This window comes from Danio rerio, chromosome 23, assembly GCF_049306965.1.
Source record: "Danio rerio strain Tuebingen ecotype United States chromosome 23, GRCz12tu, whole genome shotgun sequence".
Lineage (NCBI taxonomy): Eukaryota > Metazoa > Chordata > Actinopteri > Cypriniformes > Danionidae > Danio > Danio rerio.
In genome coordinates, this window is record NC_133198.1 from 8,106,800 (window position 1) to 8,125,393 (window position 18,594).

The 18,594-nt window shown below is 36.1% G+C and overlaps 2 long non-coding RNA genes across 2 annotated transcripts in view; one reads left to right on the plus strand and one right to left on the minus strand.

Annotated features, from left to right (window-relative positions):
- LOC141380639 (uncharacterized) overlaps positions 1-18,594 on the minus strand; it is a 137,241-nt gene that overhangs the window by 3,180 nt on the left and 115,467 nt on the right. The window lies entirely within an intron of this gene.
- On the plus strand, positions 790-3,107 carry LOC137489086 (uncharacterized). The gene is made up of 5 exons (XR_011008411.2): positions 790-860; positions 1,823-1,949; positions 2,126-2,211; positions 2,460-2,502; positions 2,600-3,107. It is a non-coding gene; the product is annotated as an uncharacterized lncRNA (long non-coding RNA).

The following is an 18,594-nucleotide window of genomic DNA, read 5'->3' on the forward strand; positions in this document are numbered from 1 at the left end:
AGGTCAAACGAAGTCTGACCATTGAATCATATGCAACTAAGATTATTTCAAGAGTTCACACTTTGCTGATGATTTTTAATAATGCGTGTTTGGCAGAATATCCTCGAGCCCGGGGCCTCGTCCCGTTTGAAGGGTGAGAGGGGAGTTTGAGGTCTCGAGAACTTCCCTACCTGTGAACGTGTTACACAGCAAATTCATCAGAGTTAAATTCTCGGTGTTGAAGCATTTTAGAGTAAAGTGTTGACGTTAAAGAGTTAGATTTTGATAAATGAATATAATAAGAGTTAGAATTGATTTTATTCAGTGCGAAATCAAGGAGTTATCTTTTTTACACTTGGTGGTGTTATTTCCAACATCCGGGAATTCACGCAGCCCCAGTCACTGAAGAATTTTCCAGACGCCATTTTCCATCTGAAGTTTAGAACAGCAACTGGTGAGTCAAACTACCTAAATGTTGGTATTTTACTGACTTTCTTTAAGGAAATACAGTTGTAAACATATTGTTAAGTTAATAACTTTAGAATGTAGTGACAATTTTAATCTTCTGCGGTTCATTCATGGTCGTTTGTGTATCTAGCTTAACTGCATTACTATCGACTTCTTTTCAAGAATGTTTTTATATATGCTCACGCATACATAGTGCATAAAAACATCAAATGTACTTGTTCAACACATTTCTGTCACGCTTAATGCCATTTTGTGCGTTGTTACCCATCTGTAAAATAAAATCGACACTTCTCCTTTAATTCGAAGCAAACTAGCGAGGGAATTCCCGGAGCAGCCTAGCCTACTCTTCCCGGATGCTAACGGCAACACAGGACGGTTTCCATAAGCTCTGGAGAGTTTCTAAAACATATCTGGTGAGTAAATGAACATATGCTTACTTGTAAAAGGCTTCCTGACTAAAACATATGATTGTTTGTTATCCGTGTATGTTAATTTGGTTATTTTAAACACCGCAGCCCTTTTAAACTGGTTCATTCGTGGCCGTCCATATACCGTTAGTCCATAGACTCGCGTGATAACGTACGCTTGAATTATATTAAGTGTTGACAACCATTAAAGTCGGAATGTTAACATTAATGTCTTTAAATGACCGCGTTTGCACTTTCTCCGACATTTGACGTTACAGAAGTCTCCCGGAAGTTGCGGGACTAACATTAACGTTATCCCGCAAATGCACAGAGACTCCCAGATGCCTAAGTAGATGCCCGCAAATGAATGATAATCTCCCGGAAATCGCGCGTCTCCCGCCCGGTCATTAAACACTTTGCACACCCCTCTCCACCGCATCCCTCCTAGCTCTTCAGGTACGTCGCGCGCAAGTCACCCCCACCGCTCTTTAGGTACGTCGCGCGCAAGTCACCCCACCGCTCTTCAGGTACTCATCTCTCCCGCTACCTCCCGCAAATCAACCCTGTATCCCCCGAAAATGACTTTCCCAACTCGGGATGTCTGACGTTAGTAAGTTAGGCTATTTATGTAGTCAGGAACATCTTAGTCAAGCTTTTTCTCCCGCATGATATTGTGCTTACAACTAGGCTAAACTTAGCATGTACTGTACACAACATTTCCGTTTTATTAAAGACAATTTAGTGCGTTGTAAACAGCCACCTGTCTGTAAAATTAATCAACTGATTCATATTTGAGCAGCCTAATGATGATACAGGTTTGATTTGTAGATTTATTATCAATAATCAACATCTGAATCAAAATATATCTGAAAATGTGTAACGGCATACTTTGTGATGTTCATCTCTCTTTTTTTATCTGAAGGTTATGCATATGTGTTAGATACTAATGTTTTGTTGTTTTTTAACAGCCACAGTTCTCTATACAATAACACAAGACCCTGTGACGGTGGCTGATTAGAGACGGATGGTGTATTTCCAGAGTTGGTGAAATGACCAAGCACACCTTCTTGGTCATATGTGGTGATAATAATGAAGGTATGTTTGATAAAGTTCTGTATTTGTTTCACAATAAGCTGAGAGGGTATTAGAGCATTAGAGAATAACAAATGACATGAAGGTGATAAGTTTTGTATTGTGGGTGAACTGTTACTTAAATAATGTTTTGCTCTTTGCTTTGCACTTTTCCTCTTCTGCTTATCCTAATAGTTAAGATTATATTTGGACCTGAAACATCTGCTAGACTCCAGGAAAGGTGGCGTCAATACTGGTCCTGAAAGGGCCCAACAAGTTGAATCTGGTAAAGAAACACGCACGCACGCACACACACACACACACACACACACACACACACACACACGCACACGCTTACAGAAAACTGTAAGTTTATGAATATTTTTTACACTGTGGCCAATATTTTGGGGAAGTCAGCATCACTAAATGATATAAAAGATAGAAAAGTCATAGTGATTAACCTAATTGTTTTTGGAGATCCAACAGTGATGTATGTGTTTTTTCTACTTTTCCATATCCTGTCACCTCAACCAGCTGGGAGAGTCAAGTTGTGGATCATCATGAAAATTTTCAAAAGGTGAGTTTAGATTTCTTAAATGTTTTATTTACTTTAAATGTTCTATTAAATATATCATAGAATTTGATTGCAATTTGTTTTCAAAGATTTATCTTAGTCATGCTGGAGTCTTGAAGAGTTCTTAGAAGAGCATCACCCTATATCCGTGCATCAGGAACCACCAGACGAGCGATCAGCAGCTACTACATCGTCATGGATAAAAAGGTCATCCTGTGGCTGGGAAGCACTTCATTCACAGGACATGCTTGATGAGATTTCCTAGCTCCAGTTTGTTTTCACACAAGTTTCCAGCATTTATACCTTCATTTAAACTGCTGTGTTTGATATGGAGGACCAAGGAAACACCCGAAGTGAAAGATTTGCACACCAAGTTGTTTAAAATGTAATTTCAGAAGAAAACTATGCGTTCAGAAGAAAACTGATGAAACATCAAGTTTGGACCAAAGGACTAAAACAGCCTTTTTGTGCACTGGTCATACATATTTTGTTGATACTGTCTGTACTAATAAAACATTTAAAGCATATTTGACATTGTTGCATTTTAAAAACTGAATGAATTGTTGAAGTGGTGAATGTTTTCAAATAAAATGTTTTTTCTTTTGTAATTTACAGTCTATTTGAGTTTTTTACCATATTTACACTCAAGAGAGTTGAATAAAATAATATATTACACCAGGCAGTGTTAAATATAGTTACATTTTTTAACTCTGCCCAGAGTTAAAATTAACCCTTACTTCGGTGTCAATGTGCCAACCCTTTTGAAAGTGTTGATTTAACTCTGTTTTGAGTGGACCCCATGAGACACTTTCAAAGTGTTGAAATTAACACCCATAGAGTTGTTTTGGGTCCCCATATTTTGCTGTGTAGGAATAGCTAAGAGATAGCTTCTAAGAGTTTGACTTATGATGCCACTTTGGATTAGTCAATTTACTTATATTGTTTGTCTATGGACAGTGGGAGGAAACCCGAGGAAAAAACATGCGAGCACAGGGAGAACATGCAAACTCCATATAGAAACGCAGACTGGCCCAGTAGGAGCTCGAACCAGTGGCATTCTTGCTGTGAGGCAACCGTGCTAATTACTGGGCTGCCATGCCAATCTATCAGGAGAAGGGGGAGAAAGAGGGGTGGAAGGAGGGATTCTTCAAGATGAAGATGACTGAAGTGAAAAACTCTGGTCATTTGAGTTAGTATTCATCTAATTGGCGCAATATGTGAAGCTGATGCGGAACCAGCCGTGATCAATCATCAGTACCTAAACTTCTCAAAATTAGTTTATACATAAACCTCACTCAATAAACTCTGCTCTTTCTTTATCATCATGACTTCGTCAATATGAACTGTGTACTACTGACAAAGTCCCATACATTAATAGTCTTTGGTGCTAATCTTACCTTAAATGGTGTACGAATCCTGCATTTTAGGGTAGGTTATTGTGAAAATCTTTAGTAAAATGACAGGTACACCGCACAAGGTTGGCTACAATTTGTTATTGTTGTGAAAATAAACTTCATCACAGCCTCTACTCTAGGCAGCTCAAAGTAATCAGTGATATTCATGTCAACCTTGGCTCATTCTGAAAACCGTAGTCCTGTGAATGTTTCGGGAGACTGCAAATAATGTAGCCGGAGGTACGTATGGCTGCATTTCATTTTTTTAGGCAAACGCTACGGGGCGGTATGATGCCGTTCCTTTTTGCGCTTACAAGCTGACCGCTTACCTCCGTGTGGAGGGCTTTCCCGCAGCAACCAGTTTGTCCAGTTAGCTCGAAAATGTGGTAAAAATCAGACGGGGGATTTTCTTTTTCTGGACGGCTTTTGTAAATTGTTGGTTGGGTTTAGGGAAGTAAGTGGGTGGGTGGGTCAATTGGTAAAATTGGTTGGGTTTAGGGAAGGAAGAAGGTGGATCAGCCGATTGGCCAGTCGCCCAGTCCATCATTCAGTCAGTCAGTCAGACAGACAGTCATTCGACAGCGGCCTCTGGTGGGTTTACACGAGAACAGCATGGGCATGAGCTGCACTTGCGAGAGAGATTTGAGATAAGAAAAAGAGCAGACACCAGCCTCTTCTGGATTCACGAAAACAAAATCTGCAAAAATTCGTACCTCCTGAGACGTATTTCGCTAGAAATTGTCGTATTGTCACCAGAAACATCCATGGGACTACAGAATAAGCCTGCGGTGCATGATGCAATCCCATCCAACACAATACGCTACAGTTTTTGCGTGGAAGGGCAGGTTCAAGTTTTCCTGGGTCTATCGCTTTATATGGGAAATGTTTTGTTCAGACGTCTCAATGTAATGGCTAAAGATTTTAAATCATGAGGCAAAAAATCTAGCATTGTAAAACAATCAATATTTTAAGACTTTCAGATTTAAAGCTCAGCTGGGTTTTAATCCACTTCCAACTTTCAAAAACCCATTAGGGCTCTTTAATAATTTTTTTTCATAATTTTTTTCTTAATAACATGCAAAGATGAATTACTCACCATAAAACTAGCAATGTTAGCTAACAAAATCATATGGTTAGTTTTGATTTCATGGTAGTCATATGTGGATCGATACTAAAATATCGATATCTCCGATACCAGCTTTGTATGTTCTAGAATCGATTATCTTATTAAAATATCGATATTTCAATAATTTGGGGAAAATGTGTATTTTATTGGAAATAGAAATATAGTGGAAAGTAACCACAATTACCCTAGCTCATCTGAATATTGCCAACTTAGGCGGAACTACTTGTTTTTCTGCCTGCCAAGTCATGTGCGAAATATGGCACTGTATAACTGCAGAGCGCGCTAGCTAGCCACTTAGTCAGTTCGCTGGCACAGGTTGTTCAGTCACACTGTCATTGGATATGAGTGACTGCAAGCGAAGTTTTGTGTGGAGCTACTTCACTTCCATAAACTCAAACGATGCTGTTTGTGAAACGTGTACAAAACAGTGAGGTACTGTGGTAAAACCACGAATCTAATCAAACACCTACATATAAATCACAACACAGAATATGACTATGTCATGACTAGGTGGTCAGAAGAGGAGGAAAGGGTAACACTTTAGAATAACTATCCGTTATAACCAGTTAATAAACCATTAACAAACTGTTAGTTAACAAGTTATAAACGACTTGGTAAACAATAGTTAATAGTTTATTAATTATTTGTAACTGTGCCTTACAGATGGCTAATAGATCACTTACAAGTTGTTAGTTAACAAGTTGTAAATGACTTCTTAACTGTATTTTAATGATTTATAACTATACCTAATAAATTAGTAATAGATCATGAACAAGTGGTTGGTAAATGAGAAAGTTGCACCTTTAGAGTAACGTCCCAATAACATGCTTAAGCTAATACCTAACACTTAACTATTATATTTACTCACACTTTACAGATCAATTGTTCACCATCTAATAACACCAGTGAAACTTTGTAGAACTTTAATAAAATATATTTTTATTTATTTTGTTTTCATGTTTAGCACTTCATGGGTTTGTATTCTTGTATACTGCTGTACTGCCATGTGATGGTTCAGTATGTGTGTTTCTATACATTAAACACAATGTTTAACATTTCATCTGTGGAGTTTCTTTGGTAAAACACAGCACACAGAAAAGCCTATGAGTGGACCAAGGTTAAGATACAAACATTTTATATTTGAAATATTACATCAAATTTCTGTAGCTTGAACTTGTTCCATCCATTTGCTTTTCTACAAAGATTCACTGGTATTAGTAGAAGGTTGGCAAACAATGAACAACTCTCGTCTGTAAAATGTGAGTAAATATAATAGTTAAGTGCTAGTTATTAGCTTAAGCATGTTATTCTAAAGTTGCAACTATTCCTCATTTACTAACAGTTAATAAATTAAAAATAGCTGCAACTTTAGAATAACCTCCCAATAACATATATACACCATTAACTGATACTTAACAAGCCTTTTTTAAGTAATTTACTAACCGCTTGTTCATGATCTCCTAATAATTTATTAGGTATAGTTATAAATCATTAAAATACAGTTAAGAAGTCATTTACAACTTGTTAACTAACTGCTTGTAAGTTATCCATTGCCCTTCTATAAGGCACAGTTGTAAACAATTAACAAACTATTAACTTTTTTTAACAAGTCATTTATAACTCGTTAACTAACAGTTTATTAATGGTCTATTAACTAGTTATAACGGATAGTTATTCTAAAGTGTTACCAAGGAAAGGAGAGGCACAGGCGCTGCTAGGGCGAGACAGACATCGTTTGCAGAGTCCTTAGGTACAGCAGGCAGGCACTATCCAGGTACAGAGAGAGAAAATGTGGTGATGTGACTGTATTTTGGAGGCTTGGGTTTTTTTTGTGACAATGATAAAACAAAAGAAAAAGGTTAAAAATCTTCAATGGGACTGGATTAACATGTCACTAAAATAAAAAGTGTAAATGTTTTATATTAGGATGTTCAGGCTGGCATTTTAAGATATACATGCTCAAATAAATGTCAATAAATTTGTAAGTTGGCTTTTTTTGTATGGTAATTCTTCATCAATAAACAAGAATAATCCATAATATGTATCATATTCATTCACACTTTTAAAATACACTACTTATTACTTTAATTCCTCAAAAAGTAATTTTTGGGCAAAGTATCAGTATCGGATCGGTATCGCCGATACTCACCTTTATTTTACTTGGTATCGGATAGGAAATCAGTGATAACGCACATCACTATTTCATGGGGACCTTAAATATCCTACTTATGTAAGAAAAACATGACTCTTTGAGTAAACAAACACAATGACTAAAAAAATGTCTACTTTAATTTTAAAAAAAAATGAACACAATTATTTATTTTGAAAGTAATATTGTTAATATTTTACACATTCATCAATAGAATCTGCCACTGCAAACATACAAACCAATCTGGGTAATTTAAACAGAACATGAGAGTTACTAGAGTAATGGCACTGACTGCCTTTTTTTTTTTTTTTTTTTTTTTGAATGGCCTATATTTCAGCAAGACCATATTTAGTGACATGTCAGAGCCAATTTCTATGTCTGATGCACCACTATTAGAGAAAATACAATTGAGACAGCTGGTGGAGGAGTTATTGCACAATATCATGCTGCGAGAGAGAAAGAGAGGAGGCAAGAGTGTGGTTGGTGGCAGATGCTCTGGGTCTCTTGAGCGGTATGACCGATGAAGGCCAAGCCTCTAATTCTTTAATGCACTTTCAGCCAGGCTCTTCTGCTTCATTCACAGCATGTTCACACAGCACTTATTCTGTGTTGACCACAGATTAAAGAAAAATATAGGCTGGGACTTGAATTTATCTATCAGAACAATTACGGTGTCATGAAAGTGGTCTCTTTATGGCAGTTGGTTATAGAGGAGAACTTGAGAGAAAAATAAGAAATGGTTGGTAAAAAAAGAAAAGCAATATTATTAACTATACACTTTAAAACATTGATTGGAATTGATGGTTTCTTTTCATTCCTCAAAATGTTCTTTACAGTTGACAAAACTATAAATAAATCTGACAAATTTTTCTTCACCAAAAAAAAAAAAAAAAAAAAAAAAAAGATTATTTGAAGATCTACTTAAAGTTAAGATTTACTTAAAGTTTATTTGAGAGTACCAAAAAGATTCTTCTATGGCACCCCCTGTATTTTTTTTTTTTACTTCTTTTCTGGCACCTTTATTTTTAAGAGTGTATGTGACATTCACCTGAAGATGTGCATAACAGGACCAGTAGTGTGGTAAGGAAGTAAACGAAATCAATTTAGCCTTTAACTGATTTTAGACAAGAACATGTGTTTGTCTTGTTAACACAAATTTTTAAAGCCGTCAGGCAATGCTGTCTTTATTGCTGTTTGCTTGGAGCCTAGTATAGTTTACACTTCATTCCCGATGTTGAGCTGTGAAGAATATTTATGCAGAGATGATGTAACTTTCAGAAGGAAACTGAAAATGTCAGTTTGAAGCCACAGATGTTAGACTACAGCAAGAGCTAGAGGTTAAAACTAAGCACACTTTTTTTCCACTGTGGAACAGAGCTGTCATATTCCAATGGGTGATTTTCTCTACAGCTTTATGTATGTATCATCAACAACAATGACATATTATGTACAGTAATATTTATGTACACACATGCAAGCATGCACACGCTGTACTGTACTGTAGTATCCACCATACAAGGTTAAAGTGCTCCTAATCCTAGTTCTTATTTGAAATATACCTTTGTTGCAGAGTGTATTGTACTTTAAGAGCAAAGTTTATGATTTAAAAATGTATTCAAGTTACTAAAAAATGAATTAAAGATACTAAAATACAGAATTGATTCTGAACTGCTAAAATAAGTCATCATCAGTGCCAAAGAACATGGGTGAACAGGCTTGGCCATGAATTGATATTGTAAAACTAATGCTGTTGGTTCTGATCTACAGTTTGTACAATCATTTAAGATTGGGAAAGGCCTCTTGAGTGAGTTTCTTGAGATATACTGTTATTGAGAAAAAAAATATATAAATATTATTCTTTGAAGAAATACTTGCATTGTTTTAACACGTTTAAGAGCGACTTTTAGTGAAATTTGTATTAGTCTATACAGTAGAAGTCAGAATTTTTAGCCCCCCTTTGATTTTTTCTTTTACAAATATTTCCCAAATTTTGTTTAACACAGCAAGGACATTTTCACAGTATGTCTGATAATATATTTTTTCTAATGGAGAAAGTCTTATTTGTTTTATTTCGGCTAGAATAAAAGCAGTTTTCATTTTTTTAAACACCATTTAAAGGACAAAATTATTAGCCCCTTTAAGCTACAGTATTTATATTTTTCGATCGTCTACAGAGCAAACCATCATTATAAAATAACTTGCCTAATTAAAAACAGCTTTTATTCTAGCCGAAATAAAAGAAAGCAGAATTTCCCTAGAAGAAAAAAAAATATATAGGAAAAACTTTGAAAACTCCTTTAAGAAAAAAAAAAAATAGAAGAATGGAGAAAATTTATTATACTAATAGCTTTTGCAAGTCCTGGGGGGGTAATCAGAATCTATGCGAGAAATGCCTGATCTCTTCATTTTTGAATAAATTAGAGATGCTTCTGCAGCGGTGGGTGGTTGAATTCTGTCTCTATGCAAATGCGAATATCATTATGGTTAATGGCTAGAGAGCATTCTAGCCTGTTAACTAGGTAATGAAGCAATTTGTATTATCTAGCATACTCAGAATAGAGGAGAGGTGGAGAAGGTCAAGTTTTCAAGACCTTGTAGAGCCACATCTATATTAATTAATTTAGTTTTTTTTCCTATTTATGCAAACACGATGCTCTTTGAATTCCGGCGTGATGTTGTTTTGGGTTGTCATAACAGCGTAAGAAAAAAAGAGGATTATTTTTCAAAGTGAGTCACTCTTGTGCCCTTTTCACGGCCACTCTAATGACAACCCTGTCACAGCAAGGCTTTCCCAGTAACCGAGGGAGGCCACCTTAAAAAAAAGAAACATTAAAGAGAAAAAGGCATGATCACTTAGAAAACTTCTCACTTTTTATTCAAATTGCTCGAGGAAGCAAAAGATTAACTAAAATGTCACTGAACAAAAATGAATATTTGATCAAAGACAACACTTTGATAAAACTATTGCATCTGAAGAATTATTTGTTGACTGCTTTGATATTTGCGGTCTCAACCAATCTCTTGGAAACATTATAAAACTTTTTTTTAAACCAATCTGTTTCTTTTATTATTTTCAATCCGTTCCTCATGACACACATCAAATTATACACCTTTTTTATGAGGTAATTCTTCAAAAGCAAAGTCAACATTATGCATCAGCAGTTGACATTCACAACCTGCACGTCGAAATGTTAAATTGCCATAACAGATCCACGCTTTAAACAGAGATGTGCTTGTATGCTTAAGGAAAAGGGCTTTAAATTCTCATTTATGCAACTTTTATTCTTCAGCAGGTTTATTGTGAGGGATAGGACAAAGACAAACATCTGCTTGTCCATATTAAAGTAGGTTTAATAGAAAAACACTGCTTTTAAAAAACAATAAAGAGAGCAAAATATACTTCAATATTTCAGATTAATCTTGTGGGGAAATAAACTGTCAAAAAATGGGTGAAGTAACGTTACCAAAGATGGCAAAACTACACAAATCCTTTACTTAAGTAGAAGTAAAGATACTCATATTTAAAATGACTCTGGTAAAAGTTGAAGTATTGACTACACTCAGGTATTTAAGTAAAAGTAAAGAAGCACGGCCTCAAAATTGTACATAAGTAAAAAGTACCCGTTGCAACCACAGTCTAAAGCAGGTGTGGGCAAACTGGGTCCTGGAGGGCCGGTATCCTGCATAGTTTAGCTCCAACACTAATCAAACAGACCTGAACATGCTAATCTGTGTCTTCAAGATCACTAGAAATCTTTAAGCAGGTGTGTTTAATTAGAGTTGGAGCTAAACTGTGCAGGACACCGGCCCTCCAAGACCGAGTTTGCCCACCCCTGGTCTAAAGACATGCGGTATAGATGAATAATAACATTGCTCAAATAGTTGATGCAAGCTGACGCAAACTCAATGTTCATATATATATATATATATATATATATATATGAAGTCAGAATTATTAGCCCACCCCGCTTGTTTATTTTGACCCCAATTTCTGTTTAACGAAGAGAAGATATTTTTCAACACATTTCTAAACATAATAGTTTTAATAACTCATTTCTAATAACTGATTTATTTTATCTTTGCCATGATGACAGTACACAATGTTTTACTAGAAATTGTTAGACACTTTTATACAGCTTAAAGTGACATTTAAAGGCTTAACTAGGTTAATTAGGTTAACCAGGCAGGTTAGGGTAATTGGGCAAGTTATTGCATTATGATGGTTTGTTCTGTAGCCTATCAAAATAATAAATAAATAAATAAATAAATAAATAAATAAATAAATAAATAAATAAATAAATAAATAAATAAATAGCTAAAAGGGGCTAATAATTTTGTCCTTAAAGTGGTGTTTTATTTTTTTTAATTATAACTGCTTTTATTCTAGCCGAAATAAAACAAATAAGACTTTCTCCAGAAGAAAAAAAAATATTATCAGACATGCTGTGAAAATTTACTTGCTCTGTTAAACATAATTTGAGAAATATTTAAAAAAGTAAAAAAATAAAAAATAAATAAATAAATGAATGAAAGTGGGGCTAATAACTCTGATTCAACTGTATACACATATTTCACTGTTTCTAGACAGAGAATAATGTCATGAGATTGAGCAGCTTTTTTGGTCGCTTTTCATAAATGTATTGATAAAAGGGCTTGCCATATCAGGTAGCCATGCTATTCTGTTGCTGCCCACATCCACAGGAAATTATATCCCAGCAGATTAAGCAGGAGCTCATACAGAGAAAAACACAGCTTTATGACTCTAGTAGGTGGTTCTGTCAGTAAATGTATTGATGTTATCGGTGGGCTGCGCAACAGGTATCAGAAAAACATGAAAACTTTTGTGGGTGGTAAAAATAATATTTTTCTATCCTGTTTTGACAGGAAATCTGTTTTCTTGTCTGTTTTCTTGTTACCCTAAAAATTTAAATTCTGGAAGAATGAAAATCCATAAAATTAGAATAAATGACTTTGGTTTGTTTTGGCACAAAAGCTGGCAGATGCCTCCAAATGCCCCTTCATTTCTTCCTTGGCAGCATGAGGACTGACTTTCTAAAGCCACATGGTCATATCAGGACAATCCATTTCATAATTTCCACATCTAGGGAGCCCACAAGGTATTTTGATTCTGACTCCAGAGTCAGATTGCCCTTAAAAAAAACGTGTGGAAATTGGACGCCTGAGAATTTACTGCCTCCTGCATTTTGAAGCATGCGGCTCCTTTTGAAGCTGAAGGAGGAAAATTAATTTTATAAAAGCATATCAAGGCTCTCTACATGTGTTAAGAGTGTTAAGAGGGTCAGGTCTGTGAGACTGAAGCCTTGCGCTGTGAAGCTGCTCAGAATGATAAATCCCATCTGAATGTCAGTTCTAATTTAAAGCTCGAGCATTGAATGACTGACAGTTCATTTTTCTGAGCCATGTGAGAGCCAAATTTAATCTGCTGATAAATTAGATGAAAATGCATGCTTGTACTGGATAAATTACACATTGTCTTAGATCATTATTGGAGATTTTACCTTCAAGCGGTCGATTTGGCGGTAAACAACAGCATAAACAAGTGTCAAAGAAAGCTCCTGAAGCCTAGAGTGTTGTTGCCATAGCTCCATACACCTTTCAGCCATTTCGTAAGTTTACTGAGCAGAAGATTTTATTGTTGAAATAATAAATTCTAAACTAACTTGTCTAGATGACTTTGTCAGAAAAAAGCTAAGCCTGTTTTTCTGAAAAGAACCACCCATTGATTTGCAAATTTATACTTTGGAGTTGTCCTCATTCCTAAAATTCTTCAAGGATATTTATCCAGTTTTATTGATATTTCTGGCCGTATAGATTTTAAGCTTAATGGTGTTTTGGCTTGTTAAGATGGGTATAATTTGAGATCTCTGACCCAGTTTGTTAACTGTCTTCAGTTGGCTGCAATATGCTGCATTTTACTCTAACTGGCAATACAGATTGCTTGAATACTGTTGGGTCAATTGGCCATGGGACAACACAAATCAGTAACCAGCATTCTAACACGGAACACACATATTGAGATGAATAACTGTCTGTTCAATTGTTTTCGTACATGCCATGGTTTCTAAACATCTGTCAGTATTTAATGTTTTTTTTTTCAATAGTCGGGTAAAAAACCTTTACAAATGCCCAAGTTTACACAATTATGAGGCCAGCCCACACTCTTAAAAATAACTTAAGAGGTCTGTTACCACTACATACTTTAATAGATTTTGTAACTTAAAAGTTTTAATCTAATCAGCAATTTATAATTTTTAAGTGGTCAGAATATGTTTCTTAAGTTTTCACAACAGGAAAATATTAATAATTACATCAACTAAAAAAATGCGGCTAATTTATAGGTAAATATGTCTGTCCTTTACTTTGAAACAATGTTCTGATTTTCAAAGCTCCTTCCCATTGAACAAGCAAGAAGCAAGCCCAGAAAAGTTTAAGGCAGACTTTTTGGCACAAAAGACATTTTAATGTGAGATATCTGAGTTTTACTTAATTTCCAAATTAATTTTCTCCATTCCACTAGAGCAGGGGTCACCAATCTCGGTCCTGGAGGGCCAGTGTCCCTGCAGGTTTTAGCTTCAACTTGCCTCAACACACCTGCCAGGGTGTTTCAAGTATACCTTGTAAAACCTTAATTAGCTTATTCAGGTGTGTTTGATTAGGGTTGGAGCTAAAATCTGCAGGACACCGGCCCTTCAGGAACAAGTTAGGTGACCCCTGCACTAGAGTGTTGGCTACTCCTGGTAAATACAGCTTATGTTAGCAGTGTGTTTTTTAAACTCAAAGTTTTTTTCTTGCTTTACAAGAAGAATTTGAGGAGGACCTTGAAAGACAAATGATGACAATTGCCATCATTGGTGAGCAGTCTACTTTGTAATTGAGCACCAAGATGGATACCATCATGGTTAAGGGCATGAGAATCCTAAATGGAATGGATATCTCAAGGAGCTGTGCTCTGCTGATGGGCATAATATATGCTCAGAATCTAAGCTAAGGAACTTAAATATACTTGTGAATTTTCTCAAACTTGATGGACTGAAGGCCAGTGCAAAAGTAAAAAGTTTTGCTCTTTACGTTGCACTTTATGTTGTTTGTATTTTTAAGTCCACACACTGATGTTTTTTGTTATTTTTCATACTGTTTATAAGGAACAGTACACATTTGTGTTTTGTAAAATACTAAAAAACAACAAAAATTACAGAAAAATTACTGGAAAACAAAAATGCTGTTGAATATATTTCTTGCAAGCAACTAAATGAACAGTAAATTTGAAAACATATACAACAAATCAACAATTTCAGCTACTTAAGTTCTAAACTACAAAACTTGCATGTATAATTATGGTAATTAAGTACATAACACTGATTTATTTTAATTTTTAATTTACAAAAATTGTTGGAGCAACTTATGCTAGGTAAAATGCATCTGATTGAAGAGGAAAAGGTCATTAGGCTAACAGAGTTTGTTGTCCGAAATTCATTTTGTTAGATGTTGTCTAACTTGAATATATTGATGCAAACTGTTGTGTTATTATTATTATTATTATTATTATTTTTTTTTTTGGTCTAAATAATATTTTTTAGAGTGCAGGGACAGAGTTTACCATTAAGGGGTTCACAAATCTTCCAAACACTGACAAGTCATATAAGTTAAAAGCTCTGATAGTTTAGAGTCAGTATCCAGTCTCTTTACAGTCCATTAGGAACAGCAATATACTGTAGTATTTTTTTCTGGGAGTACAAACGAGAACGTGTAAAATCAAAATGGGACTTCATATATTTATAATAAAACAGTAATCGGTTTGGATGGGGGTTGCATTTTTTGATGTGGGGTTTGCGTCAGGAAGGGATCCACCAGTAAAACAGAGTGTGTGCCAGAGTAATTGCCGATTAAATCTTCTGTGGCAAACAGGGAGAGGCCAAAAGAAATTAAGGGAGATGTGTCTAGTAAAATAACATTCAACAGCAGTTTTTGCCAACAAAATTCATAAATTCCAAAAACCATGTATTCACATTGATGGGATTGGAATCTTAACAAAAACCTGTAGAAAAGACACCTTCTCATCTCTCTGACTCTTGCACCAAGCTGCACATTTGCACTATAGACACTTTCTTAATCATTCCATATTTGGAAACATTGTGCATTTCAAATTGTGCTTCATGCAGGTGAGTGGGCTTGACAAACCACCTGTAGAAAAACTGTAGAAACACTCTTCTCTCTTATGCACCCGGCACTTTATTTAAACTCCATCTTACATGGATTCAAGAAAAACTATGTTTACTATAAATGTACGACAATCATGTTGCACTGTTTGCTTCAACCTTAAATAACTATTTGCGCAATATAAAACATTATACCTCTCTTGCACAATATTCATCTTTAATACATCTAATGCACAATATCCTGCACAACATTGTTCAGTCTCATGTAAAAGTACTTGTATAGTCTTACGCCCCATTCACACGGGGATTCAGTGTCAACGCTTGACAGAGGGCTTGTGTGAAGTTGGGGCTGACGCGATCTTCACAGCAGCATCAGACAATGACATTAGTCAGCAATAGGCTACTGTCTGAGCCACTGTCTACAGGCCAATCCCAAATCTCTCTTTCATAAGCAAATCATTGAAAAAGTTGTTTTCAACGAGATTAACAAGTTTTTAAACTTCAAGGAGTGTTTAGACAATTTTTAACCTTGTATCAGACCACATCACAGTACAGAGAGCGCTCTTATAAAGATAATCAATGATATCCGCCTAAATACAGATTCAGGTAAACTAACAGTGCTGTTACTGCTTGATTTCAGGGCTGCATTTGATACTGTCGATCACAGCATACTTACAAATAGACTGGAAAACTGGGTTGGGCAGTCTGGGACGATCCTCAAATGGTTCATATCTTACCTTGAAGGGAGAGGTTACTATGTCAGTATAGGTAACCAAAGGTCAAGGTGGACACCCATGGCATGTGGTGTCCCACAAGGCTCGATTCTGGCACCTCTCCTGTTCAACCCTTATATGCTCCCTCTGAGCCAAATAATGAACAAGAACCAAATCTCCTACCACAGCTATCTACTTAGCCTTACTGCCTAATGACTACAGCCCCATTGACACCCTCTGCCAATGCATTGATGAAATTAACAGTTGGATGTGCCAAAACGTTCTTCTGTTTAATAAAGAGAAAACTGATTCATTGCGTTTGGGAACAGAGATGAGGTTCTCAAGGTAAATGGGCACCTTGACACTAAGGGTTAAACAACAAAAAATAAGGTCAAGAATCTTGGTGTGACTCTGAAGTCAGTTTCAATAGTCATGTCAAAGCAGTTAGTGAATCAGCTTACTATCATCTCAAAAACATTACAAGAATTAGATGCTTTGTTCCAGTGAGGATTTAGAGAAAGTTGTTCATGCTTTTATCAGCAGCAGGGTGGATTACTGTAATGGTCTCCTCACTGGTCTTACCAAAAAGACAGACAGTTGCAGCTCATCCAGAATGCTGCGGCCAGGATTCTGTTCAGAACCAGGAAATCAGAGCACATCACACCTGTCTTCAGGTCTTTACACTGGCTCCCAGTTACATTCAGAATAGATTTTGAAGTATTATTGCTTGTCTATAAATCACTAAATGGCCTAGGACCTCAATACATTACAGATATGCTGACTGAATACAAACCTAATAGATCGCTCAGATCTTTAGGATCATATAAACTATAAAGTTCCAAGAGTTCAGTCAAAGCAGGGTGAATCTGCTTTCAGCTACTACGCCACTCTGGAATCAGCTTCCAGAAATGATCAGATGTGCTCCAACATTAGGCACATTCAAACCAAGACTGAAAACACATCTGTTTAGCTGTGCCTTTACGGAATGAGCACTGTGCTATGTCCGACAGACTGCGCTATTATGTTTTTCTTTTCTTTTTCCTTATCTTATAACTAGGGGTGTCACGATTTCGATTTTTAATCGAAATTGAGCATAATTTTCGATCGATTTCGATTAAAAATCGAAATCGTGACACCCCTAGTTATAAGATAATATCGAATAAAAAAATAGAATCGTCGATGCTGCCACGCCCCCATGTCACATCAGCTTGGTTTGCCAAGCGGGAAAAAAACAGGCTTGTTGAAGTGCTTGTCACACAAAAAAACACAGTTTTGCAAGCTCTGCTATGTACGTATTACGTACGGTTCGTCCGATAGACAACACCGGCATCGCGATCCTCCGCCCGCCCCCATTGCAAATCCGCTCGCAAAAAGTACACAGTCAGGCCCTGTTTACACTGTCTTTGTTTTTAAATGGCATTTTAGAACGACAACGATTTGACATCCACAGTGGCGTGTAGCATTTCTGAGCAGCCCTCCTTCCTCTCTACCTGTAAAATGCACATCACATGACCACACAGACACAGACACACTCACAGCCATGCGCTCGAGACAGCAGGTCCAGGCAGTCAGAGGACTGCTTCAATCTTTCACTCACTTGTACTTTGTCATTTTAGCGCACACCTTAGATACTGTTGGCTGGTTCCTGTTGGTTGTGTTTCTTTTTTTACCGACTCTATTATAACGACACAGATCACTGCCTATTCACAAGTCTAGCAGAAAAAGTGATTGACAGGTGGTAATTATGTGTGTAACTTGCCTTTATTAATTTACTGTATGATTTGTTTATGGGTAAAACAAAGACCATGCAGGTCAGGTAGTTTAAGGTAGGCTACAAATAATTAATTGGTCATTAATTAATTAATTATTCATAATCAAAAATCGAATCGAATCGTGCCTTAGAATCGAAAATGTAATCGAATCGAGGATTTGGAGGATCGTGACACCCTTAACCTATTTTAACACATTTTATCTGTTTTTTTAAATAATTTTTATAATTTGTTTTTTATTTTCTGAAACTTGTCACTTTTATTATTGTTTATGTACAGCACTTTGAATTGCCACTGTGTGTGAAATGTGCTATATAAATAAACTTGCCTTGCCTTGAGCTGGTGTATTTGCATACAGTGATCTTATTGGCTGATGCTTCCGTCAGTGCTTGAAAAGTTCAATTCAATTCAATTCAGCTTTATTTGTATAGCGCTTTTACAATGTAGATTGTGTCAAAGCAGCTTCACATAAATGGTCATAGTAACTAACTAGTAAAGTTGAGCTAGTCCCAACTTCTGCAGCGAGATACGCCTCTAAAGCGGCGCCAATGGATCCACAATGCAGTTTTGCGTTTGTACTTATGAATGAATTACAAAGCACCGTTGCCCTCCGAGACATAAAATTTCATTTCTCTGCATGTCCACACATGTAGCGGAATGACTATAAAGCTTGACTTCACTTAATCATCCTTAATCAAGTTTCCTAATATATTTCAAACCTGGCCCACCTACAACCCATTTGTTTAAAAATAGAAATGGTTGTATTC